The following is a 23,720-nucleotide window of genomic DNA, read 5'->3' as shown; positions in this document are numbered from 1 at the left end:
AATGAGATCCACATATTTGATTAATTTTACTTGGGATATAGGTTATTAGAGTCCCCAGTCCCATCAGACTAAGGAAAGAATTTCTATTTCATTATGTCTCACCCTCCTCCTTGAGGAGGTGACAGACTTCTAGGAATGTCTACCAACTGAGCTCTGTGGTCTGCTAAGAGTAAATCTTCCCCTCTCAGTAATTCCCATGTGAAAAATGGAATTTAAGTGAAGGAAATGTGGGCATAACAGTAAAAATGAGGACAATTTTAATTTAGTGTGCATGTGAAATTTTTAAAAAAATCAGCCATTGTCCTTCCATGGATTAAAGTGTGTCTGGAATAACAGTATCTTCTTTCTGATTGTTCCTTTCTTGTGGGAATTTCACTCAATCAGCTTTTTTTTTTCTTTTACATTTTAGGAATTATTTTCAAACTTTAATTGAAGTTTTTAGCTGCTATATTGTGCATATGTTATTATAACAATAAATAAAGCTCATTTCTGGGGGATAAAGAATAGTATAATAGTTCTGAGGACATCTTGAACAACAAGAGACTCTTGGAAAACTAACTTGTTGATGAAAGGAATATAAACAGAGGGACCTCAAAGCCAATAAATTGGGTAAGAGTTTTAAAACTAAGCCACTGAACTCTCAGAAGAGGTATGAAATTAAATTTTTTAAATCTGTGATGTATTTAATAGACAATTTTTTTCTGTTTTGATTTTTAATATTTTAACAATGCTAACTTAATAGACAGAAACATCTTCTCAGGATATAGACAGATGTGTTACAGCCAAGGGTGCTAAGGCGCATTGCAACTTTAGAGGAGGGCGGAGAGCTCAGCAAACTGCTTGTTCTGTAACCCAAATTCAAAGAGCCTTACAACAAGCATGGGTTCTTTTATCACCTTAGTAAGTTCTTGGCAGTTTTCCCAGATATATGCTTTATGTAGATGATTCTCTTCACCTTGCTCATAGTTTTTTATTATATAAATTATTTTAAGGTATTAATTTCCCATTAAGCACATGAATACGGTTCACTAAATATACTGAAGTCTCAATATATTATCTACTTCTGTGGAAAGTAAAACATGCCACTGACTTTGCAGGGTTTAGGTATTAATGCGTTATGGACCCCTATGTCTATCCACTTCCTAAAGTGGTTCCAGCACCTATAGCCTTGCATTCAACCTCCATGATGGTTTGACCCAATCACATCTGTAGTCTTACTCAATACTGATGCTGTTCACATAGTCAGTGGTTTAAGCCAATTGGATTCTTTCTGTTCCCTTACATGCCTTCTGCATTTTCCATCCTTCTTGACTTTGTATCTTCCATTCTCAATAATTTTGCTCTCAGGGGTACATATTTCCTCTTAAAAATCATTGAGGTTCCCCACAATATTTTATGTAAGATGAATCTACTAGCACCATGTTTAAAATTAAAAAGTTTTTTTAGTATTTCTTTAAAGTGTACCAATGATAAATCTATTAAAATTTTTACATAACATACATTTATGAAAATTATATTTTCAAAAACAATGATCAGAGAAGCATTATTTTACATTTTTGCAAGTCTCTTTAATGTCTAGTTTAACAGAAGACAGCTGCATGTTTATAGCTCCTTCTGCATTCAGTCTGTTGTAATACGTTGTTTTGGTGGAAACGTGATAAAAAGGAGGCATCACACAGAGAAGTATTGGAAAAGGGAGAAGCATTTACATTTTTTTCAGGTAATTGTGAATATTAGTCTTTGATGCTACACCAAAACTTCACAATTTACAATGAAAAATCTGGAACAATATTGGTTTTTAACTCCGTTATACTAAATCTATTGGTTTCTCTTGTACTTTGCACCGTTTGCCCACACATTATTTTGTGCCATTGTTCATTTGGAAAATACGAGTTTGATAAGCTATGAAGAGCCTGAAAATGTTGGTATATTTCTTCTTAAATATCCAAAAGACTCATATTAATAGTATCACCAGTGTTACCAAAATTATCTTTAAGTGTTTGGAAGCTGTCAAACTCGTGGTGGCAAGTACAAGTTTCCTAAAATTTGAATTTTTGTTTTGAAGTATGAATTGTATTGTTTGCAACAAATAGTGTTCAGTTTTCTTTGAAGTGACAGTGAGTATTCAATCTTGGAGAGCCTTACAAGTTGGTTTTTGACCTCTTTTCTTCTCTCTTCTCACTCTTGAAGTAGTAACACCGACTCCACTGTTTTAAGTGCAATCTACAAGCTGAACACTTTTAAATGCATATTTTCAGACAACCTCATTCATTTTGAGAAAATACATTACAGTTACCCAGACCATAGTTTGTGTATCTGTCATTCTTCCAAATAAAAATGATTTATTCTAAGCAAAGTGTCTAGTTCAGCTCACAACTCAACCAACCATTACAAGTGCTTTCACACTATAAAAAGGAAAATCCAGCCACTTTATTCTTGGTAGAACTGCTTTATATGTGCTTTTCATTGTGTCAAACAAAATAGTAAAATGATATTACTCAGGGCTATAGACTTAATGATTTTTAATTTTTTAGCCTTTTTACTTTGATAATTTTTAAAATCCAATTTTGTTGTGTTCCACTGTGGCACTGAAAAGTGCGTTTTGTACCAGCGATGAGTGCATTTGGGTTCCCCCCAACCCCAGCTTTTTGCTGGGCCACTGGCTGTTTTACCCCCACTGCTTTAGCGCCATCACGTCAAATGTCCACACGGTGAAGAGGGCCTATAAGAGCTTAGCATTATTATGAAAATAATTCTTGCCTTGCCAACTCCCTGGAAGAATCTTGGGGAAGGAACCAGGGTCCATGGAACACACTAATGAGAAACTCTGGCTTACACCATTTCCTCTGCCTGAAATCCCCTTGTATCTCATCTTTTCCAATTCAAATTCTTCTCATCCTTAAATTTTAAGGTCAGTTCAAATACTACTTCCACCATGAAATCTTTCTAGATCCTTCAAGTTAATAGTGATGTCATTTTTTTTTTCTTTGTATCCAAACGCATAAACATTTATACTGATCTCGGGAACAAGAAGATGAAGTGAAAAGATATGTTCTCTACCCTGATAATGTCACATTCTGTTATAGGATATTTGAGCATTTGAGCATTTGAGTTGCTACCAATTTCCTGATTTGCCATAGACAGAGAGTACTGGGGACAATTTTTGATTTCTGGTGAGGTGGAACATGGCATCTGAACATTGCAATTGTAAAATGATATTTGTATAAAATATAAAAGTGTGTTTAATTGTTCCACCCATTGTTCTAAGAAGCCAAAAAAGAATACTTTTTGTTTGCTTGCTTGGTTGGTGGGTTAGTTCTAAGGGCTTGGATTTCCTAGAAACCTGTGTGTGTGTGTGTGTGTGTGTGTGTGAAAGAGAGAGAGAGAGAGAGAGAGAGAGAGGGAATTTATTTTAATGCTTCATTGAGGGGTAATGACATTCAATAAACTGATGCAGATATAATACCTTGAAAAAGAGGCTCCCTCTTAAGAAATATATCCCAATGTTCTTTTTCTTCTCTTCTTTCTATGTATCTTATATTTTAATTCTTGCATAATATATCAGAGTAACTACTTTTATGGTCTTTGGATAGTAAAAGACGTCATAGCACATTATCTTATCCACAGAATTAAATACTCGATATTACTTTTTTCTAAACTGCTTTCTCTTACACAGGTTTAACTTAGACTTTTGGCTTTGTCCATCTTATAAAGAATGTAATCTCCGAACACTGCATTTATGACCTTCTTTGACATGAATTTCAACATAGTAGTAACTTTAACTTGGGTTAATTTATTACTCAGCAGGAAAATGTGTAATATAATACCTTTGTGTAAAATGGCACTTTACTGTTTAAACATATTATGCAAATGTTACACAGAAAAGCTGCATAGTTAAGAATCCAAAGAAATATCTCAGTTTTATAGTCTGACTTCTTCTTACATATTTTACCAAAGGATCATTCCTTACCCATAACTTTGAATATTCACAAATAGAAGAGTGGATTGCACATGGCATTCAGTATCTACTTTTTGATGAAGATGAAGTGTATCTTAATATTAATTTAATTTTGTACATCTGGACCATGTATTTTGGGTTTTTTGTTTGTTTGTTTAATTCTTTCTTATGAAACTAAATGTGGAAAGACTTTTCGGCAGTGTCTTGTTCTGATGATTTAAGGTATTTTTTTTTAGATGAAGGTGCATTGCAGTAATAGGGCAAAGTAAATCATACAGAGACTTAACCAGCAATCTGTTTCGACTTTTGGCTGTGTTACTTATTTCAGTTTTGTCCTTTGCAGTTCTGCTTATGTTACTGAGATGTTGTCACAAATGTTTGCCATGGAGAATAACTTTGACATACTATTTAGAAAGCTCATCTATAAATCAAGGTAAAAACCTTGGCTCTCTCAGCTCTACAGGTCTATATAGATGATCTCTCCTTGATCTCAACTCCCTAGACTTCCTCCGAGGCTTACGTGTCTATTCACAAAGGCTGGGTTCCTGTTCTCACACTAAAAGATACCACTTCCGCATCTAACTGGTTACTTACAATGTAATTAAAATATATGCCTTAAGACTGTCTGTTTACTATGAAGATATTAGATAGAAAAGAATGAAATTGTTCCAAAGAAAATGAAAAAAAATACATCAATATATGCTTAACTAGTTGCCATGGTTAGCCATTATACTTAGTTAATTGCGTTCCAGAAGCCTGAATAAAAATGGAAACATGATAGATTATGTAATTCTCATTATCTGATAAAAGGAGCTTATACTAATTATTTAAGGGAACTCATTTTTCCTGGTACTAAAAGAGAAAGGCAATGTATCAAACTAATGGACACTTTACTATTCAACTGAGTGGTTGAGACACGCTATGATGGTGTTTTTGAGGGGATCTATCATATGGAAATTAAACCATGGAATTGAGGTCACATCACAGTGGGTTAGTTACTAAAAGCTTAGCCCATTTGGAGACACAAGAACAGCCCTTATGGTTCAAGAAACTCATTTTGAAACTCATTTAATTAAAAAAAATAAGTGCTTCATATTGGGGGAAAAAATAGAACTGTAAGGCATGAATTAGCCTCCTTCAAGAGTATAATCTAAATTCCCAACAATAGGACTTTTCCATTCTTTTTTTGGACAAATTGCAACATTTAGTTCACTAGATCTTCCATCATTTTGTTCACAGTTTAATTCAGGAAACATTCATAAACATTGACTTGGTTCACAAGACACTTTGCTGGGACCTGAAGACACGGAGTTTGTGCACTGTTCATTTTAATCAAAGTTAGGAAGCTGGTCTTGGGTTGCCCTGTGTGGTGACACTACCATGCAGTGAATCTGTCATTTTCTGCCAAACGCAGTGTCTGCTGAAAGACTCGCTGTGCAGTGTAACAGCCAAATGGGAGATTTAAAAATAAATTTCACGAATGGAAAAAGTAGTGAGTGCTTTCAATACATGTAGACACAGTCTAAGAGAAGAAGCTGTAATGTATATTTCTTCCTTTTTCATTTTATTTCCATGTCAGAAGTATATTCATAAAATGCCAAATTGACATTCCAAATGTGACATTTACTACAGACTTCACGTAGCTTTTCTCCTTCCTGCGTGATTCAAGTATGTATGAAATCTATCAGAATGAACATTTCTAAACCTGGAACATTGTATCATCAGCATTTCCCCAGTGCTCAGGTGCACAGCTGGATACATCCCTCATCCCTCTGCCTCGAGAATCGCTTCATCTAAACTAGTTGTTTTGGTGTCTCGGCATCAGTCATCCTTAATCCACTGAGGATAACACTGGGAAGAATGAAATAAATCGGAGACTCTAATCCCTCTTTCTTTCAAATCTCTATTTTGAGAGAAGGAAGATCATATAATTCCACATGTACTACTTGGAACATCACTGAGTAGATGTGGCTGGAAAATACATGTTTTTTGATCTGTAAATGGTACCAACTGAACCCGTGTTCCCATGAATTTCCTGCCACAACACTGAGTGTTCTCTTTATCATGCAGCCAGTTTATTCTGATTCTCTTTCAACACAGGTTCCAAAAATATGGATTTGTCATTTGGCGCTAAACAACATGAAGGTTCACCACCGTTCTGGACAGTTGGATCTCGGTAACATTGCTGCATTGGATTGAATCTGAATTGGATGCCAATAAATTAACTTTAAATGACTTTAAACTGTCTGATTGGCTTCTGCTCACTTAGAGGTATGCCTTTATGATATAACTGAGTGCTTCCCTTAAGATTTAAATTGGCAGTCTGAGTACATGCGTTTGATATAGATAAGGCACTTGGTTTCTAACGCTGGGTTTTGACAACATTATACCATGATGCCTAGGTTAGCCACAGATATTTTTTTAATTGTTTATAAACAGTATATAGCAAATAATGGTAGACAAAGACAGAATCCTCCCCTGGCTATCAAAAATAAATTTTTATATATATACATATAACCTGATTGATCTCCAATAAGAAAAAAATCTACCTAACTAGTTATCATTTCAATCTAATTATGTTGATTTCAGCTCTGCATATCCAGATGTCTAATGTGTCAGTTCATTTAATTGGCCAAATGTCTTTGGAAGTAAATTTTCTATCATCACAACCAAATCAGGAAAAATAAAAGTCTTTAGTCATTCAAATTCATGCACACATTGTAAAATATTTGTCAGCCATCACTATATGTCAAGCACTGTGCTTCTTATCTCCCCTGTATTCAAAAATGAATTAAATGAGTTTCCTATCACCCAGTATTTTACAATTTAGTGGGGGAAATGGATCTGGAAGCCAATACATCAAAGAATATGCTCTACAGTAGAGGTATGTGCCAGGACAATGTTGAAGCACACGAGGAAGTACCCCTTCTTTAGAATGCATAGAGGCCTTCCCGGAGGAGGTAACATGGATTTCAAAATACATTATTTATGTATCCCTTTATTTATAATGCAAGTTATTGTCCAGTGCAGTTCAGTATTTAATTGCACTTCTTCCCAATGTCCTATTTCTAAGGTTGAGGCTTGAGATTTGTTTTCCTCCAGATGAGAGGAGAAGGATGGTCTGACTCAAAATATGTCATAGGTCAGCTTGGAGCCTCAAAGAAGACAGTCCTGACTTTTTCAGCAAGATGGTGGTATTGAAAGTCAAGTTTTATGGAGGGAGAAAGGGAGGGAGATTTACTTAAGTAATGTCAACAGCAAGCTCAAGAAACTAGGGAATAATACTACTACATACCCAGGATAGAGAAAGAAAGAAGAATGATTTGGGGTAGAAATAAGAAGAAACATCATCATGGGTTCTCCTCTCACAGCTGTACTTGGTGTTAAGTTTCAAGAGATGAGTCATTTGAAATGTCCAGGTAAGTGTGTGTGGAGGAAGCTGAGTCAAAGAAAAGTAGGGAGGGCACAACTGGAGTCATGCTTCGTGGGGATTCAAAGGAAAAAGCCACCAGACTTTGATGTGTATACAAGGCACACTAGAATGATAGAGCAGCAGCTATTGGAGGCAGAAAGGAAGAGTGACCTGCGTTCCCTGGGGATTTCAGAAAACTTAGACATACCTGAGTATTCCAGTGAAGGTACTCTGAGGTCTCTAAGAAGACTGGTACAATGTCAGAAGCCTGGGAACATGACAAAGGGGACATCATTACCAAGGCCTTTAAACTAGATGCAAACAGCTGAGACTGTGGACTTCCACTGTGGGAGCAAACATATCAATTCTCAAGATCATTTAGGACAAACTCTATACATGTCCACCAGCACAGGAAATGGGTCAGATCAATCACTCTTCTGAGAAGGATGGGAACCCAAGGTCACCATTATCGTCTGGAAGACCAGCTTTTCTCAAGGGTTTATGAGGACTGAAACTCTTTATACACTTGGCCACCATTGAGGAAGGAGATGGTAAATGTGATGGGTATGAAATAAAGACATGGAGTCATTTGAAAAGCCGTATTCAAACCACTCCTGATCGGGCACTGGATACTAAACAGATTGAGGACTTACCCTTCAGAAATGATTGAGAAACTCTTCAAATCCACGCTTGCATCTGGCTGCCAACTAGTGGAACAGTAGCTCTTGAAGGACATGAGATCAGTCATAAAGAGTAAAGACGTCACACTTTTCTTATTGATGAATGAATCTGTGGTACCATTTAAAATGTCTTGAATACATACAGGCCCAGTTGTGACAACTGGAAATACAACTGATGGATAAGATAAATAAATCCCTCTTTCTCAGAGATCTCATCATATTGATGCAGGCAGGAAATGTAGACATTTAAAAACATGGTATTCAAATGAAGTATAAGACCTCTTATATTAGAAGGAGAGTGTCTTATGGGAGTGCATAGGTGGGGCACTTAACCAAATCTTTTGAGTATGGACTTAGGGTAGGAAAGACTCCCAGGAAAATTTATTTCTGAGAGGAGATGTGGAGGATGGGTCAAAACCATCAGTCAGGCTAGCCTCAGAATTTTGAGAATATACGTAGATTACTGTCTCATGTGTAGTCCCGTCAAAGGCACTGACTCTATCTAGAAACGCTCTCAGGCATCTGAGGATCCTGAGCCATCTTTCCAGACCATGCAACTTCCCTCCTTTCTCTGACCGGTGCCTGGATGAAAGCAGGTCTGACACACTGGATTGAAATGTCTAATTTATTATTCTGTCACAGAGCAAGATGCCAGCTAGCTGGAGGTCTTGCGTGCAAGGACACAAGGGTCTCTCCTTGGACCTGTCCAGTTCAATGTGTTCATCAGTAATCACAAGGAAGATATAAAGGGCATGTTACTCAACTGATGACAAGCATAAGGTTAAGGGGATAGTGAATATAGTAAAAGACAGAGTTAAGATTCAAACAGTTTTAATAGCCTTGAGCTATCTTATAGCCATAAATAGTTCCTGAACTTTGGTCCCATAACATACAATTATGCAAGTATAAGTATCACAAGATAAGTCTTAGCAATATCAGACATGAGAAAAGAATAAGAACTAAAATAGAACTTAAAGATTTAATTATGAGAAATGAAAGCCAACAGAGTGGCACTTTTCTAATTTAACAGAATCCCTTAGCCATTTTTAATAAAAAATATAATAATTCTGCAAGAAAAGAACCTAAGCCCTTTTATGCACTTTTTTTTTTTTCAGGTCATATTTGGAATATTCAGTGGGTGTGAGCTCTAGGATTCATTTATAGAATTGGAATATATCTTTCGTCAATTCGTTATTGGTGGGTGCTTAATAGGCCTTTGTATGCTGATTCAGAACATGCACTCTTTAGGAGAACAAGTTAGTAATCTTTATTGATGTATAATAGAGAAACTCAACTAGATTGCGCTGATGGAAGAACAGTTGGGCACAAGACGAAGGTCTGTGAAATATCAGAGTTCAATGAAAGATACCTACAGTTTGGAAATAAAGTAGAACTTGAGATTAAGTAATGGAAGAACAATAGGAAGGAATTTAAGAGTTTACGCACTGGACTAGCATATTTACTTTTTAAAAATTAACCTGATTATAAATGTAATATTTTCATTTCTTTCATGTACAAAGTTCTTTCTAACAGAACTGTTTCTTTAATATTAGAAAATTTATTCAGTAGAGCATTGAACAGACTTTTTAAAAAAAATTTGACCTCAGTTCCAAATTAACTAGTGTGATTTGACTTTAATACTGTGAAGTCAAAGAACAGAGACAATCTATCAATGAAGATACTTGTGAATTATGCAGATTGTAAAAATGCAAAAAATTTCAAAGGCTCAGTTTCCTTTCTTCAAGTGTTGGTAAGTTGACAAAACTCACTTGGTGACCGGTAAATCCTAGATGACGTTCCCCCAATACCACTTGGCGTGGCAGAACTTCAAATTTTAAAAGATACTACATGGGTCTCCTTTTAATGTTGAAAATGTGATTACACTTTTCTGATATAATGTTCCTAACATTATTTTAACAACATTTATCAAACAAAATTACAAAGTCAGTAACTTTGGGAGCTACTTTGGATACAAAAATAATGAACCGGTTTCTACCCTTGAAGATCACATCTTGGTGTTCGGATACCCTCATGACCTCAAATGATTACAACATAGCATGATAAATGCCCATTGAGAGCTATAGGGGAGGTATTGGCATACTGTCAAAGAGGACAGATTATTCTTTCAGCTTGAAAGATTTGAGGAAATTTCACAGAATGGGTGAGAGCTTCACATAGAAATATAAGAAGTGAGAGCCTCTGGAGAGACTCAGAAAGTATCTATCTAGAGTAGGATTTCAGTCCAGGATCTATAGCACACATTTAAAATTCTCATCAAAGGGACATTATATATTCTGTCCAATTCAACAGATATATATTTAATGCTGATCAGCTCTGAGGCGCTGTTGTAGAAAGGTGAATAAACAAGTTAAAGTCAGTTATACTAACTTTCAGTGCTACTTATTATCAACTAGACTTGTTCTAGTTGTTTGACGTGTGTTATGCATTTACTCTCCACAAGAACAAACTTAATAATAGATGATTTTCTTTAGCCCATGGAACATATAGAGTCTACTGATGGGAGGAGATTATGTGTGAATATAATTTCAATAACGTCTTAGTTCAATAATGTCTAGTTACACTGGGTGATTTAGGCAACAAGCTTTTTTTCTCACAGGTCTGGAGATCCAAGATCAAGACACTGGCAGACTCAGCATCTGGCGGGGACCCTGCTTCATGAACACTCTTCTTGCTGTGTCCTCACATAGCAGACGAAGTGCAAGAGAGCTCTCCTAGGTCTCCTTTATAAGGGCACTAATCTCACTCATGGGGGTTCCACCCTATGACCTAATTCCCTCCCAGAGGCTCCACCTCCTACTACCATCAACATATAAATTTTGAAGATATAGGAACAATCACTAACAAATACCATGTAGTCAGTGCATTGATGGGTAACAGTATACAAATGCCAAGGAGATGATTTTTGCCCAATCTCATCAGGAAAATGAGGATAGAGAGCTGTAAGAAATTGTTGACATTAGTCTTCAAAAAGGAAATGACACCCAAGCTCTCCTCCATAATGGATAATATACTGGATAGAAGTCAAGGGGAGTACAGAAATGGACAAGGAGAGAGAATTCTGGGAAAAGCATGAGATGATCCCAGACAGAGAAGCAAAGAAACACACTTAAAGCCACATGGCTAACACATGGTGGAACAAGGTTGTCTGAGACAAGAAGTAACTATTTTCAATTCTATAACTGGGTCATAACTAATAACACAAATGAGCTGATGTCTATGTGATCAAAATATTTCTGTTTAATCAAGGAGAAATACTAACTAGTGTGCCAACCTCTGCCTCCTCTTTGTGCATAGTCTATTGTAAACCATCTTCTGCCTTGAGCCCAGGAGTGTACATCCTTCTCGAACTTATATGGGGACAGTCATATAGAACTTTGCAATGGGGAGATTCTGTAGACAGACTGAGTTAATTGCTTCTTGGGTAATAGGACCTAAATCGTTCTTCTTATCATTTAATCAGGGAATCCAACAAAAGAATAGGTAAAATGCCTTGATAGATAATAATGGCATGGCTATTCTTGATTAGCTGTCATTTATCTTATTGGATTGTTCCATAAAAGAGGAAGAGCAGAGAGATTTCATGGTCCCGTTCTGTGCATGAGAAAATGAAGTCACAAAAAGCAGACTTCAGTTGCTTGAGAATGCTGGCACGTGGGCTCTTAATCCACAACTCTAAACAACAGACCCAGACTTCTTCTTCCTTTCCCCTATATTGATTTTGGGTTGAGTATGCAAGACCGCTTTATAAGATATTTATAGTCTATCCAATTTTATCATTTCTATTACAAAAATAGCTATTTGAAATGGGACCCTGGTTATTTTGGCTACTTACAATGGATTGTTTTTGTCATGAATTAAATGAGAGATTCTTTGGTAATGTATTTCTCCAAAAATAACAAATCAATGAGTTAAGATATAAATAAAAGTCAGTGTGAAAGAAGACATCGCTGCAACCGTTAAGAATAATGGGTTTATACAACCAAAGAATAGAGGTTACTTTTTTTGACTCTTTGAGGCAACACAATTTATACTGAGAAACATTTTTCTTGGTTTCTCTTATTTAATAAACCACCCCTCAAGTGTAATTATTAACTTTTTACTACTGAGAAATCACAAAGAAGGAAAAACTTTACCTGGGAGCTGAAATTCAGTGTGTAGAAAAGTTTCTTAGAAGATTTTAGACTCAAATTGCCCTGAAGGAGAAGGAATCTAGCCCAGTGATCTCTGATGCATTTCTTTCAGACCTTCTCATGCCTTTCTTAAAAAAAAGTCACATGACTAGGGAAAGACAAGGTAAAGAATGCCTTTAAACTCTGCAGGGCATTCTTCACTCTCCATCTCCCTTTATTGAATCTGCAGAGAATTTCATCAACTGTGCATTCATATTTTCAACAGACATTCTTAAGCTTCTACAGTGTACGAACACTTTCCTAGGTATTGGAGATACAAAGACGAATACAATGGTCCTTGTCTTTAGATATTTCACATATTTCTATTCAGGGAAATAAACTGCTATGATATAAACTCCATAGCACAAGTGTATACAATCCATAGCACAAGCAAGGATTGAAGATAGGAGATCAGAGAAGGACAATTAACTCCATCAGAAGAAAGATCAAGGACTACTTGCTAGAGAATCTGACGTGACCCGAATCTGGAAGTGTAGGTGTTCTCCAGCAGGAACTGGTGAAGGAAGTTCCTGCTAATAGCGCAGAAAGTCCAAAAATCACAGATGCAGATGAGATGGCTAACCACTATTTCTCGGGGTAGGTCCTGTGGACTCACAAAATTCATCTCAGTCAAATCAAGACTGAGTGTAGAGACCAGAATGTGGCTGATGCTACAAGGGGAGGGCAAGTATCAGAGGTGCAAAGAAAGGAAGGATGCACCTACTGGAATTCCTTTTACACTAGAAAAATTTCAGACGGAAACTGAAGCTGTCACTATTACAATCACTGTTGTTGTTGTTTTTTAATTTTTGTAGTTGATTTTTACATAATTTTATTACTCCAGAACAGACATTCAAAGTGGCAGGAATTACTGAGCAAAAAGTGATCTATATATTCTTTTAAATAAAAAGGTTAAAATTTCTCTAATGCAAGAGAAGAGGAAATAATGGTGGAATTTATCCTCATATAAAGGAACAATACTGCTCATACCAATATGTCATTTTTCGACTACCAGGGTTGTTTCTGCCTTTTCCTTTTTATTTATGTAAAAAGAAAGACAGAGACTACAGTAGTGGGGTAGGAAAACCTTGTTAAACTTTTTCAGCAATCCCTGTTATAATGTTCAAAGCAATTACTTTTGCTGTCAGCAGGAATAAAACTTACTACCGTCGGAGAGTGCAAAGAGTCAAATGTACTGCTGAGAATTACAACAGAAGCTGCATGCAAATAACCCCACGAGTTCTAAGGGCTTGTCTCTCCCTATTTGTACAGCTGAGGCTTCAGTCATAAGTTGCTTAGGCTTTTTTTTTTTTTTTTAATTCACTAGAAGCTGGAGTAGAATTTTCCCATCAATTTCAGTGAAAAACAAAGTCTGCTAATGTCTACCATCTTGAGGGGAAAAATTATCGGTGTGCTTTTATGAAAAGAAAGATTTCTTTCTAAACAAACCATGTAGTAAGGACATTGTGCTATCAAAAGTAATAGAAATTACACAAACAATAATCTTTTGTTTAGACAAATAATTGGACTTGACCTTCATAGGCCAGCTGGAGTACACTCTACGAATGAAAGTCATGCCAGTCTTTCCGTGAAAATTGTTAACATTATGCACAGCTCATTTCTGGAGGAGGATGTTGTATGATCCTGAAATAATGGACTTGGCTCCCTGATACGACTCTCTCTGCAGCTGTAACCCCTTAGCCCCTAGCCCCAAAGTCTTATCCACGTCAAAGCTCAGCCATCCTTTTAAAGTCAATAGTGGTGATAATGATGCATTCATACAGCTTAAGGAGTCAAATAACCCTTTAATAGTAATTAAACAATAGTGATCTTTCAGAAGGAAAGATCCTTTCTTCCCCAGATATAATTCTTCTGCTAATTTCTTCTCAAATTTTTGTCAGTCTCACATACATATATATGTATGTGAGTGTGTGTGTGTGTATATATATATATATATATATATCTCGTGTTTGGTGCAGAAAACAGAATCAATATATATATTCCATATGAATGATTTGATACAAGGAATCAGAGGCTTACATAATTATTAGCCTGGAGATCAACAGTTTGGAAAGTGGACCCAAAATACTTTGTTCCACAACAGGGAAGTAAGTCGTTTTCAAGGGCTCTTTGTAAGGCCGCCGGGAATCTCAAGTACCTCTGGAAAGCTGTCATCAGATTGAAACAGCATGTAAAACACTGACCAGCTTAAACTAGTTTTGCTCCTTTAAAATAGACTGCTGATGAATCAGACTTGGAGTTATTTTACAGAGACAGCCCAGCTCATGTGCAGGACAGGGACCCATGTCTCCAGGATGACCCCGGAACCAAGAATCTTCAATCTACGGAACTCGAAGAATAGAAATGTTGCCACGGAGCCCTTGACAAAGCCAAAAGTCCTTCAAGAAGGAAAATGTAGCTTTCTAGCAGCATGAGTAGCTTGATTACTTTATACCAACTGGTTTGAGACTAGCCAGTCAGCTTCCAAGTTTGAAGTTCCCCTAATCCCTTAAATTTCACCCTGAACTCCGGATCACGGAGACATACTGGATTTTGCCTCCTGTCTCCTTGCCTGTCGACCTTGCAATAAAGCTCTTTCTTATCTCAAAAGCTGGTCCCACAAGCTGTTGGACGCAAGCCATTGCTCGGTCACGTGACTACTCCGGTCTGCAGAAGGAGGACTGGTAATTCACTAGCACCTCACTTGAAAGTTGGTAGACTTCAATTGTGTCCTGATATTAAAGCCTCTACTGTATCTTAATTGGGTAAGAAGATTCTATAAAGTGTATTTCTAGGCTTCTGTGCAAAACAGACCTTAGAATAAACTTGCAAATATGTACAAGTAATGTGCTTATGAATGTTCTCTTCTATATCTTATTTTTAAAATTAATAATTGCTACTTTATTTTCAGTTGCTTAGGTTTCTATAAGTACCATACATAGAGGTCTTAAACACTTCCCCATACTGTTTTCTCCATGTTCTGTTCCATGGGTAATTTATCACTTCCAATCCCTAATCATGGAAAGTCCTGCCGGTGCCCCCCTTGGCCCCATCTGGAGTGTCTGCTCTCCTGGCCTGATGTAAAGCCTTCTTTCACTCTCCTATTCTGAATTCTCCATCTCCTTTTACATCCTCCCTCCTTCTTTGCTCCTCCTTTTTGATGAAACATATTTTCTGGCAGTTTCCTAAGTGCAGGAAAGGTTAGCTTTTTACTCCTCATGTATCTCAAAATACCTTTAATCTCCTTTATCTTGGATTAAAAGTGTGGCTTTATTAGACTTTAGGCTGGAAATCCGTCCCCCTCAGGATTACAGTACATTGCTCTATTGTATTTAAGTTCTTGATGTTACCCTTTGGAAGGTACAGGCATGTCTTTCTCCTGATTATTTTGTGTGATCTTTTCATTGTCTGTGTTGTTTCATTCTTTTAAAATCTTTTCTCAAAGGAATCAGGATTTCCTCCTTATTTCTAGTATTTAATAATTTCACAGACACACATTGTGGTGTATGAGTGTTCAGGGATATTTGGCAAGGGGATGAGGGGGTTGAGATTAAATTGGTTGCCTGTTCAGCCATTGCAATCTGGAGACCATGTCCTTCAATTAAGGCAAATTTTCCTGTTCTATTTGAGAATTTTTCTCTACCTTACTTTGTTTGTTTGTTTGTTTTCTTCCCAGATCTCTGAACAGTCTAATAATGAATCCCCTGGATTAATCATTTAGTATTTTAGCTTTTTATTTCTTTTATCTTTTTATATTTTTGTTCTTATTTCTGGTAGACTTCAGCAATTTCATTTGGATTTTTTTCTTATCTCATTTCTAATGTCAAAGCTATTACTGTCTATTTTTTCTGGTATGGTTTTGAGCTCCTGTATTGGTTTTGTGGGTGAAATAACTTTCTTTTTTTAGTGGAAGATATTAATTCATTATTACTTTTGTCTTATTTTGAAAATTTTTCCTGCACTGGAATTTTTGACTGTGTGATTTAGTTTTCTCCAATTTTCTCAAGATACTTGCATGTTGCCTCGGTTTCCCTTTCATATTTTAATTATTAGTCAAATACCTGGAGAAACTAGGAAGTCTAGGATTGCCCTAAGAGCAACGGGCAAAAATTCAACCAGTGGACTTTGGTACACAGTAATCTGTATCAAATGTGCTTCATTAGTCAATGAAATGCTAGCACAATGCATATATTACCCTGGGGACCAGTTTTGTCTATTTTTCATGTATATGTTATGAAAATTGGAATAGGGCATGTTTACTGTGAGTGGATAAGCTCCGGAACAAGTGGAGGTAGGGAGCTAGGGAGCTTTCCTGCTCAGGAGACAGATTTCAGCTGAATTCCTCATTTTAAGTCTTCAGTCACATTTTTTACTTTTTTGGTGCATTAGGTCCCAATGAGCAGGTCCTTATTGATTCCATTTTCTCAGAATAGCAGCTTCCAATCTAAGTATGAGGAGGAAACATAAGGAGGAAGCAGTTGCCTTATCGTGGTGGGTAACAGAGGCTACATGGGGATAGAACTGCTCTCTCTATAAATGCTTACTACCTTTCTAATTTTAGCACCACTGTGCAACACCTCCATATTATCTGCCGTCCATGTGTCTTCTTACACTGTTCCTAAGCCTGTCCATTGTCTTGTAGTAAATTGTTATCCCCCTTTTTCTGCCAGTCTATATGTGGCATCTTTCTCTGCTGAGCTGGTTACCAATTGCATCCTAAGCACTGGGTCCAGTGGTCTTATGTTCAGCTTGATAGTGAATCTCAAGAGACACAATGAGCATTTATTTCCACATTCATTCAGTTTTTTAGGAAAATACAGTAAAAGCAGCATAACAAAAGGGAAGTCTCATGACTCCTGGGTGTGGATTCTGACGTACCAGAGTTGTTCTGAACGTTGGCATACATGGTTATCAGAAATAAGCGAGGGGGGTATAGAGACCAATTCAGCTCAGGGAAACTGTCAATTCTTGAATCTCTTCAAGGTTTATGTATATTTTAATCAAGTATCCATGTGTTTTGTTCAGTTTTAGGTGATTTTTTCCCATTCTGTAGTGCAAATACATCCATGGGTTTTTCATTAACTACAGGTTATTTCAGTTTTAAAAAAAAAGCAAAAAATCCTCAGGTTGGGAACGTAACTTCAGTAAAACTCTCATTTATCTTGGTTGGATATTCCTATACATTTCTTAAGAGTTACTAATTCAAGAACCCAAGCTCCTCAGACAACTTTAAGAAAATAACAGAAAGCCACTTCTATGCTTTTGTTGGACAAATCATTTGCTTATTACTTTCCTATCATTAAAAAAATACATCATTTTCTGTCTCCTTTTCTCTTCTCCTAAACTCATTGATCTGAATTTCTAAATTTCTGTTATTCTTCTTCCTGTCATTTAAGTATAATTATTAAGAAATACTTGCACATGCTTTTAATCTAACGTGTAACCGGAAATGCCTAAGATTCAGCAAATTTTGATTGTGTTTACAGGAAAAAAATATTAAAGAGAAGAAAGGCTATTCTAATACAGCTTCCTGCAATTAGAGAAAATAAAAATAGAAACCCAAGGATAATTACGATCTAACAAAAATAGAAACCAAGGATAATTATGAGCTAACACCCACTCACATCAGCTAAACAAAGCATGTGAGAAAGAGTACCGTCCAGCAGGAATTTTGTAGACCAGTCTAAGTCCAGCAGATATCTCAAAGCCAACTCTCATTATGAAGTGAGATAAATAGACCAAAGACTTATTGCTATTTAATATGAGTCTTCTTTGGCAGATCCTTGAAAGACATAATGGGGTATTTGTAAGTTCATTTTTACAGATAGATAATAACCAAGTAACAAAAGTAATTGATTATGAATTAGCTCAGGATATTGTTGCAAACTAAGTATTGTCCTTAAATATTTTTCTACAGTAGCATGTGGATGCTAATTTGCATGTTGCATTTTTAAGGAAACTCTAAAGTTACCATTTACTGAAAGTATTATCTTTCAAAACACAGTTGTTTTGGCAAAAGAACACAGAAGCAGAATGTACAAAATTGCTTTTCTCTTCCACCTGAGGCTCTTGCCAGAAGTCACCCAAAAGCCATTAATTGCCAGAATGCATTACATTACAGTTAACGCGATTTTGGAAAAAAAAAATTCTACTATCAATGTAGAAAATTAACTGTTTGCACTGTATAATTGGATCATAACAAATGAAACTAATGGATTGAAGTCCATGAAATAAAAACCTTCCACTTAATAAAAAATAAATTTCTTACTCAAATATCCAAATTGGCAAGTTTATGAGTATCGTATAGAAATGACCGATTCTCAGTCTCTAAATGAGACTTGAATAGCCAGACTCTGTGGTCCAACTTTTACCTCAAAACAAAAAACATTCCCACAAAGAGTCACATTTGGAGAGTCTGTATTTAATTTAAAAAAAATTAAATATCCCTGATGATGATTCAAATCATTATGTTTTAGAAGACTCCTAGCCTTGTGATGGCACATTTAGCAAAATACATCAGAAACCTGTTAAGCAGATTAGTTTATTGTGCCAGTGTTTTATTAGCTTAACAGATCTATTTATTTAAGAGGACCCCACAGCCTTATAAAATACATTTTATTTGGTACTCACGGTGCAGCTACTTAGGGAAAGTTTGCATACTGGCATCGAATTCCATTGGCACCTTAGGGATTACCATTTTACTCCAGGATCCAATTTCTACGAATAATTTAGTGCAGCAAATTGAATTTGTTATGTGGGCTGTTACCTGGAATTCAAAACTACAGGCGAAAGGCACAGTCCTGGTCCCCAAGAGTTCTGACACTAATGGCAAGTTCAAGAGTTTCCCTAACTATCCAAGTTCGAAAATTTACTGGAAAGACTCAGAGACCTCACTGTAATCTAGTATCCTCAGTGTCACATTTATTACAGAAGAAGGATTCCAATTAGAACCAGTCAAAGGAAGAGACCCATAAGGTAGAATCTGGGGGAAGCCCAAAGATGGAGCTCCCAGGAGTCCTTTCCTTGCGTGGTCACAGAGAGCATCACTTACTCCTGACCATGATATGTGAGAACATGCGTAGAACTTGCCAACCAAGGGAGTTCACTCAAGTCTTGGTGTCCATTGTTTTTACTGGAGTTTCATTACATAGGCAAGATTGATTAATTAGTTGCTCAAGTGGTTAAACTAGATCTGGAGATCAACTGACTTCATGTAACAGAAAGCCTCCACCCTTTAAACACATGGTTGTTCTTTCTGCAAGAAGAGCCCCTGCCCTAAGACTATTGGGTGTGGCCTTACCCACCCTCAACTATCTTGTTATCAAGCACCAGCTGTGGTTCAGGGGGCTCACCAGGAAGAATAAAGACACTCCTGTCACTCAGGGAACTTCATGTGTTTGGAGATTACCTCTGAGGAACCAGGACAAAGACCAGAACTCTCTGGGACAAAGTCTAAATTCTTTACTACGCAGTCATTTGTTCTTTTCCTTTTCATAAGATCTACAAGGAAATAACAACAATGCCAATGAAATAAAAGATTGTAATCACATCACAATCATATTGTGATCTTTAGTGTGACCACAGATAGAGAATCTTTTAAGACCTCCATTTAAATTTATAGTTTTAACCTCTGAATTTTTTCTCTGTTTTTATGACTGGATGATGTATGCTCCTCTATGAAATAAAACATATAACATCATAATCAATAAGAAATGTACACTTATTTTGTCAAGAGATGGCTGATTACTATGGGAGGAGTAACTATATAATTGTATTACCTAAAAAAGCAATTTTGAAAATCCAGAAGCAGAAGAATTAAGATAAAATAGCAAAGGCTTAATTGAAATGTCAGAGAATATGAATGCAGGTAAATAAAATGTGGGATGCTTACTAATGTTACACATAGTATTAAAGCTGAGTGTAATGTGCAGATTAAATTGTTCTACCTACAGGACCTACTGTATAGCACAGGGAGCTGTGTTCAATTTCTTGTACTATATAATGGAAAGAATCTGATAAAAAAGCATATATGTATAACTGAATCACTTTGCTGTACACATGAAACTAACATTGTAAATCAACTATACTTCAATATTTTTTTTTAAATAAAGTGTTCTATTGAAGATTGTACCTGCCCCTACTCTTTATTACATGAAAGAAGAAGGTTAAAGAGCTTGGAATATTATGGAAAGAAAAAGAAAAAGAAATTAGAATAAAGTGGAGAAGAAAAAACTAACATTTGTTGAATACTTCTAGAAGTCAAACAGTTTATAAAACACTTTATTCTATGTAAAAAGAGATACTAGTGTGTGGTGGTTAGAGCATGGATTGACAAACCAGACCACCTTCATTCCAATATCAATTGTCCATTTACTAGTGGGGTGACCTAAGGTAAATTGTCACTCTCTTGGGAAGTTCATTTCTTTCTATTGTCAAATGAAAATAAAACTAATGTCTACCTCGTAAGGTGTTGTGAATTAAATTGTGATCCCCTGAAAAGATTTGTCCACACCCTAATTCCCAGTATCTGTGAATGTAACCTTCTTTGGAAATAGAATCTTTGTAGATGTCATCAATTTAAGATGAATTAAGATGGGCCTTAATCCAATATATATGGTGTCCTTATAAGAAGAGGAAAATATCACATGAAGAGACAGAGGAGGAGCACCATCTGGTGACTGAGGCAGAGACTGGATTGATGTGTCTCAAATCATGGACAACCAAGGATTGATGACCTTGGCCAACAGCCAGGAAGAGGAAAGGAAGAATTCTACCCAGAGCTTCAGAGGTAGCATGACTTTGCTTAAACTTTATTTCAGACTTCTAACTTCCAGCACTGTGAGAATAAAGGTCTGTTATTTTAAGCCAGCTAGTCTGAGGTACTTTGTTATGGCAGCCTTGGGCATCTAATACACAGAGTAAGTATTACTGGGTATATGAAGTGACTATAAGTATTATAAGAACTCAGAAGGCCCTCGAATGTAGTAAGCACTTTATTTACTCTTTTTAATTCTGATAAACACATAATGACTTGCAGAAAAATATAAATAAATTAGAACGTGATTCTGACCTATTGACAATCTAGAAGACTTTATTCTTAGACATAACCTGGAATATTACAACTTCTGGATAGGAAACCCAATGTCATATTTTACCCCCTACATATAGTTAAATTAATGACTGAGGAAGGGAACTCAAACATTGTTTTTTATTGAAGGTCAGTACTAAGAAGTTATGAAAAATCAGATATTCCATCACATAAATAGAAATGTGAATAAACAAGCAGAAACTTATAGTTGAAAAGCTATATTTAAAACATCAAGAGGAAAACCAAATTAAGTTTTATGTGCAAATGCCATCAACATTTGTCATTAAAAATATTGTGTTTTCTGTGCACACATCTATGTCCCCATTTCCAGATTAAAATTCACATCACTTATAACCAGCTAAAGTTATTTTAGACATCCCAAATATTATAAAGAGATATCAAAGACCAAGTTTACTTTCATCAACATGAATTGGACAACACTCTATTTAATAAACCCAGGAAACTACTTGAAAGTAGATTTAGTCGTCATAATCGATTTACAAAAAAAAAATTTTCAGATGAGTCTGAAGAAATGAATGTATTAGACTTTTAGTGTAAGTTAACTATTATACTTGAAAAAGTCCAATTTAACAAAGAACATCAGCTTTAACCTATGATTTTATTGATAACCACGTGAGGTCAGTTTTATGCACAATAAACCAGGAACGCAAGTTCATTTTGTTCCTTTATTGCACTAATATTCTCTCCTACTTCTAAAACACAATAGAATGTAATCAAATATCTCCATTTCTATGAAAGTGTTGATGAGAAATATAATGATAGACGGGCAGGAGGTAAATTACACTTTTCTATCAGATCTTGCATGTGTGTGGAAACCAGTGTTATGCAAATGACTGGAGGGTTCTCTCAATATTTTACTTGCTTTCACTACTATATTAACATACTATTTTTTCAAAAAGATGTTCCAAAAGGATGTATCATGTTCACTCTTCGTGAAAGCTGATTTAACATTGCCTGCTTTTGAAAGAAAAAAGGTGTAAAAAATTGAATTTGTATAGACGTATCTTTGAATTTACTTTAAGCTCTCCCAATAAGTCTATTTTTGAAGAAAGCTTTTATTACAAGAAGCAGAGGTTTTGCTACTATATTTGTTTAATGTCATTGCTTTTAAGATGGCGATGAAAAACAATATGGCGTTTGATTTCTTGCCTACAAGCAGAAAATGCCGCTAAGTTTTCTCTCTACAAAAGATGTTATCTTTTCCATTTCCCTTTATTCACTGAAACAGATTCTGTGAAATTGTTTCTTATTAGAGTAGTTTGCATTGTTTTGTACTTGTAACACTTTACATTTTCTATTTTTTTTTAGATAAATTTGTCTAAAATGAATATTCAAAATATATCAGCTTTTATAAATAATTCACTTCAATTTTCAGGTCAGCTGGGTTACAAACAACTAAATCTGTCCTAGAAAAGAAAGCTTGTATGGGGAAAAGGCCACCTAGCAAATTAATTTGACAAATCAACACAGCTTCAGTCTTTTTCAATAAGAACTTTAAAAATTTTTTTTGAGTGTTGTAGCAATCAAAGATTTTATCTAGTCATTCGAAGTGCACATATACATAGTGAGTGTCAGGACAATATTCCTGAGACCCTATTCAGAGTATTTTCTTTCATACAGTTAACAGGTAGGATTTTCTAGTTTGTTTCATTGTGCATCAGAATTTTGAAAACATTTTTCAAGCTATTCCACAGCATTTACCAGGAAACAATACTGAAGCATATTTAGCTAATCACATAATAGAATATACAGTAAAACTCCTTAGGGGTAATAAACCACTTCTTTAAGACTTACTTTGATTTTTCAATAATATTTCTCATGAATTTAAAGATAGAAAATACACATCTTAATATAAATACAAACAAAAGAAATTCAGAAGAGAAACAGGGTAACTAAAGATACAGATTCTAAAAAAACAAAAGAGTACTTCATACTTCATAGCTAAGCTTTTTAAAAATTTTGTGAGTGTGTGGTTGTGACCTAGTTATTGATTTATTTAATTTTTTAATAGTTTTTGTTTATTTATTTATTTATGTTTTGTTTGTTTGGGGGGGAGGGGATATAACTTGGTTTATTTATTTATTTTTGATGGAGGCACTGGGGATTGAACCCAGGACCTCGTGCATGCTAAGCATGCACTGTACCACTAAGCTATACCTTCTCCCTGTTACTTTTTTTTTTTTTTAATTCATTTTTGTCTTCAGGCTGAAGCTGTAAACATTATGAAGCAAGATATCAGAGAGAAGGTTTGGAAAACCAGTTAACTAACTTACTTATAAAAACACTTCTTTTTGGAAATATGTTTAATTTTCATAGAGCTTCCTCTTTTCCTGTCCCATGAAATCCTTCTATGGCCTCTGATTCCTACTCC

Source organism: Camelus ferus, chromosome 1 (assembly GCF_009834535.1).
Source record: "Camelus ferus isolate YT-003-E chromosome 1, BCGSAC_Cfer_1.0, whole genome shotgun sequence".
Classification (NCBI taxonomy): Eukaryota; Metazoa; Chordata; class Mammalia; order Artiodactyla; family Camelidae; genus Camelus; species Camelus ferus.
The sequence above is the reverse complement of the archived record's forward strand: the minus strand, read 5'-3'. Positions refer to the sequence as shown.